Genomic DNA, 5,047 nt, shown 5'->3' with positions numbered 1-5,047 from the left:
ACACAGAATAAAAGCTACTCTCCCCATCACTCCCTGTGCTCTGGCCACCTGGCCTCTTAACTCTTCCTTGAACAGGAAAATAGCAGACATGCTCCTCCTGGGGCCTTCACCCTGGGTGTTCTCGCAGCCCCAAATGGCTTGGAGTTGGGTCTGGACTGCTCCCACCTGGCTACTTAACTGACCCTCTCCCCTCCTTCCTGTGTTCAAATTTCCCCTCTGTAATGAGGCTTCCTCCAACCACCCTATTTAAATTGCAACCTCGGGTGCCTGGGTGGCTCAGTGGGTTAAGCCTCTGCCTTCAGCACGGGTCATGATCTCAGGGTCCTGGGATTGAGTCCTGCCCCGGGCTCTCTGCTTGGTAGGGAGCCTGCTTCCTCTTCTCTCTCTCTGCCTGCCTCTCTGCCTACTTGTGATCTCTGTCTGTCAAATAAATAAATAAAATCTTTTTTTTAAGATTTTTTATTTATCCATTTGACAGAGAGAGATCACAAGTAGACAGAGAGGCAGGCAGAGAGAGAGAGAGGGAAGTAGGCTCGCTGCTGAGCAGAGAGCCCGATGCGAGACTCGATCCCAGGACCCTGAGATCATGACCTGAGCCGAAGGCAGCGGCTTAACCCACTGAGCCACCCAGGTGCCCCAATAAGCAAAATCTTAAACAAACAAACAAAACAACTGCAACCTCTTTGTCCTTGTTTACTGCTGTTTCCTGGATAAAACGTGAGCTAAGCAAGGCTGAACATCTTCGCTTGTCTGTTGCTCTGGGAGCATTGTTGCTCCCGTGCCTACAACAGAACACATTGCTGGTGTTCAGTCAAGATGGATTGAATGAAAGAGAGAATCCAGTTTTTTTTTGTAATAACCATTTCCTTGCTTTTCTTGGTAGTTTTCCCACCTATGTATCCATTCCAAATAGTTAGAACTTAGGGGACACCACAGCGGCTCAGTCATTAAGCCTCTGCCTTCAGCTCAGGTCCTGATCCCAGGGTCCTGGGATCGAGCTTCATATCGGGCTCCCTGCTCAGTGGGGAGTCTGCTTCTCCCTCTCCCACTCCCCCTGCTTGTGTTCCCTCTCTCATCATCTCTCTGTCAAAGAAATAAATACAATCTTTAAAAAAACTAAAACTAATAGAATTTAGGGTTGTCTGTTTTAACTCAATGTAAATTGAATGATACTGCATATGTACCTTCTATGTTCTATTTTCTTTTGCTCGACATTATGTTTTTGGGCTTCATTCAAGTTGTTTGTGGCTGCAATTCATTCATTTTTCGCTGCTGTCAAGTTTTTCCTTATGTGAATGCTATCACAACCTATCCAACCATTCAACCTTTGCAGGAAGTCTGGGCTCTGCCCGGTTTTTGGACAATCTCCCAGGCATTTCCAGGCACATGTGTGTATGAGACTCTCCTGGGTATACCTAGGAGTGGGGCTGCAAGTTCTTCGTGTACGCGTCTTTTCGGTTTTATGCAAAAATGCCAGATGATTTCCAAAGTGATGCATCCATCGGCCCTCCCTAGGTCTGCCCATCTGCAGGCTCGTCTCCCCTTTGGGCCTCTGCGTCGCCTGCATTACCTTTGTAAAATAAGAGGATTGGACAAAGGGATTTCTGAGGTCTCTTTTGAGTCTCATGTTCTGTGACTCTGTGATCAAGGAGGCCTAAATAAGCAGCACCACATCCCTGAGGCAGCGCTTAAGTTCCAGGGAGAGAGGCAAGTGTGACTCGTGCATGGGAGGAGGCCTTCAAGCCCCCACGGTTGAGGCACAGTCCTAGACTCTAAAGACTGGGGTCAAGGTAGGGACTCTGGCCCTCATGGAGGCTGGCAATTCTCATCCGTACCACAACTTCTGCTTCCGCCTGCCCTTCCAAGAATTTCCAAACACAGAACATGGCAAAGAGACGCAAGAGCAAAAGTAATAAATTCGTTCAGAGATGAAGTTAACAGTGTCAAGTCAAAGTCAAGGGTAAGTGATGTGTTTTGGGGAGGAGCTGCAGGTTCGGTCTGGACAGGAAATGGCGTACTGTCTTCCTAAGGGAAGGCATTTTGAAAGAGGAAAAGAGGAGGGAATTTCCCAGGAACACACCTGGTGAGGATGAAGCAGTGGCAATTTTTATTTATTTTATTTGAGAAAGAGACAATGCAAGAGAGAGAGCAGGAGCAGGGGGCAGAGGGAGAAGCAGACACCCTGCTAAACAGGGAGCCCAACGCGGGACTTGATCCCAGGACCCCAAGATCATGACCTGAGCTAAAGACAGGTGCTTAACTGACTGAGCCACTCATGTGCCCCGATGGCATTTTTTTAAAAAAGATTTTATTTATTTATTTTACAGACAGAGATCACAAGTAGGCAGAGAGTCAGGCAGAGACAGAGAATGGGAAGCAGGTTCCCTGCTGAGCAGAGAGCCTGAGTGAGGAACTTGATCCCAGGACTCTGAGAGCATGACCTGAGCAGAAGTCAGTGGCTTAACCCACAGAGACACCCAGGCACCACCACCCCTGCCTCCACCCAGTGGCAATTTTTAAGACAGAGTGAGGGCAGAGCTGGGAACAGACTCTGGGAAAAGGTCAGACAGGAGCTGCTTGAGCTGGCTGGAGAATGTTTCCTGTGCCCAGAAGCTGGCTCTGGCCACACCTCCCTGGGGAGTTTCCCCAGGACACCCCGGGGTCTTGGCCTTTGGTTCCAATTGGAGATTGGTCGGTGCTGGGCAAAAAGTGAAAGATGCAAGAGTGAGAAGCTGCCCGGTTCTTTACAGGGCAGGTCATGATTGGCCTCTGGTGTAAGCCCCTATGTCTGGTTGTTGCTGGGAGACATGTGGGTTTAGAACTGCACACACAGGTAGATGCTTATCCTGGCTGCATCTCTTCCTTCCTCTTCCATCCTCCTATAATTTCTTTCCTTCGTTTACATGTTCATTCCAGCATTTATTCAGACATATATACGGTGAATGCTTAACGTGTGCCTACCCCCAGGATGTCAAAAGGAACAGGGCACGGTCCTGGGTTTTGAGGCGCTTCCAGCCACCTCAAATTTTAGTCTAATTTCTAAAAAAATTAGAATCACTAGATCTGATTTTCTTTCTCTCCTCCTCACCTACTAGGTGGTAATGGACAGGGCGAGACACCTGCCAAAGGATCAGTTTGCTCACCTGAAAACCATGACGAAGCTTGGCTCAAGGGGTTGCCATGTGGAGTCTGCATTGGCACCATACCTTTCACATAATAGGTGTTCAATGAATAGTAACTAAAGTGGATTAAATCTAGGAGGGAGGCAGTGCGTGGTCCGGTGCTACTGTGGTGGAATGCCTGTAGCCTGGGCACAGAGACTGTGCCTATAGTCTCCTGTATCTGGCGACGTGGACTTGTCTTCCAGCCCAATACAGAAGAGGAGGGAGGTGATTCAAATGGCAAACACAGGAGAGTTTAGAGCTTCTAAGTCAGGAAGGTAAGAAAATGGGGCCCAGATTGATCATTTTGGAGCAGAAAAGCTTCTGCGGGAGCATGGTGGGGTAACGAGAGAGATTTTCCTGGCGGGATTGAGAGCTGTTGGGGAAAGACCTAGAATAGATCGACTCAGAGAACTGATAATCCCAGTGCTTGGCTGGTTTGTGGAAACTCTGGTCCACATCTCTCCTTTCACACTTCCTGGAAAGCTCCTTTCTTGTTGCCCCCATCCAGAACTACTCACATCTAGGCCTGGCCACTCCTATATGGGGGACACAATCTCTCAGCAAATATTTATTGAGTGTTTACTACATACCAGGCCCTATTCAAAGTGCTGGAGACACAGCAGTGAAGAAAACAAAGAGCTTGATCTTCAGGTACCTATGCACCTGTATAGCAGATGGACAAATTGTTAGAACTGGAATTGCTGGGGCAAAACCATGGGCATTGAAAATTATTATCGATATTGGCAAATTGATGAACATTTTGTTACAGTTTATGTTCTTCCTGGATGAGGCTTTCTGGATGAGTGTATCTTTCTGACGAGAAGGATCATTTCTACACAAGTGATTCCTCCTGACTACAACCTTCTTGCTAGCCTCCAAACATCTGGAGTTGCTGTCTCCCCAATGCCACAAATGGAGAACATTTTTTTTTTTTTGGAGTACTTCTTCATAGGAGATGTTTTCTTTATCTACTGAGAGGTGACCCTTCAAGATTTGTGCTTTTTGGGTAGATCCTTGATAGGGTTGGAGTTCAATCCATACAGGAATAGAAGACTCTCAAGGATTACCAGCATAGAGGAGGTGAAGAGTTGTTCTTTCAAAAGGATGATTGGGAGGAAAGGGATCAGAAAGTGACATCATCAGGGATCATTTGGTTCAGGAATGGGTAGCAAATTTAGCTGCCCCACTCCTGACTACAACTGGATTGGGGGAAGGAGGGCTTCCTGAAGTTTTCGTCCACAAGAATGTCGCAACGTTGTTGCAGCGTCAGTATGACCCGGGTGCTAGGCAGGGGAACAGGTATGGCGATTCTCTGCACACACTAGGCTGACCCTTTCACCTGATATGGCCACAGCTCCATTGGTTCTTCCTCCTGGAGCTAGGTAGCTGTTAAGGTCAAATAAGTGCTCAGCAGACCTAAAGAACTGGGGTGAAAGCTCCAGAATGTCGGAGCAGTAAATATATGTCCTGGTTTCCAGGACTGCCTGATTTCAAATATTCTGCTCCCTTAGTTCACTGACACCTGTCAGATGCGGTGTTCCAGTTTTTGGTTTGGAAAATAGCCTGTCTCACAGGCAGTGGAGAAAGGGGAGGTAACAGTTATTCATTCCAGTGTGGAAGCTTGGGATGGGGGGATAAGGGGAAGCAGGAGACCCGCAGAGATGGCCCTGGCCCTGCGGGCCCTGTGCTAGTTATCTCCCATTCAGTTCTCAGCTCTGCAAGGTGAAGTGAGCGGGACGCAAAACGGTGTGACAAGCACCCACCAGCCCCACTCACTCCACTCCATTCCGGCCCTATCCCACATTGGGAGGTCTGATCTGATCTCTCAGTCTTGCCCCACCGGCTCAATGGAGAGGGCCCATGAACAAATGCAAAAGCAGTGT

The sequence above is a fragment of the Meles meles genome, chromosome 18, assembly GCF_922984935.1.
Source record: "Meles meles chromosome 18, mMelMel3.1 paternal haplotype, whole genome shotgun sequence".
Taxonomy (NCBI): Eukaryota; Metazoa; Chordata; class Mammalia; order Carnivora; family Mustelidae; genus Meles; species Meles meles.
The sequence above is the reverse complement of the archived record's forward strand: the minus strand, read 5'-3'. Positions refer to the sequence as shown.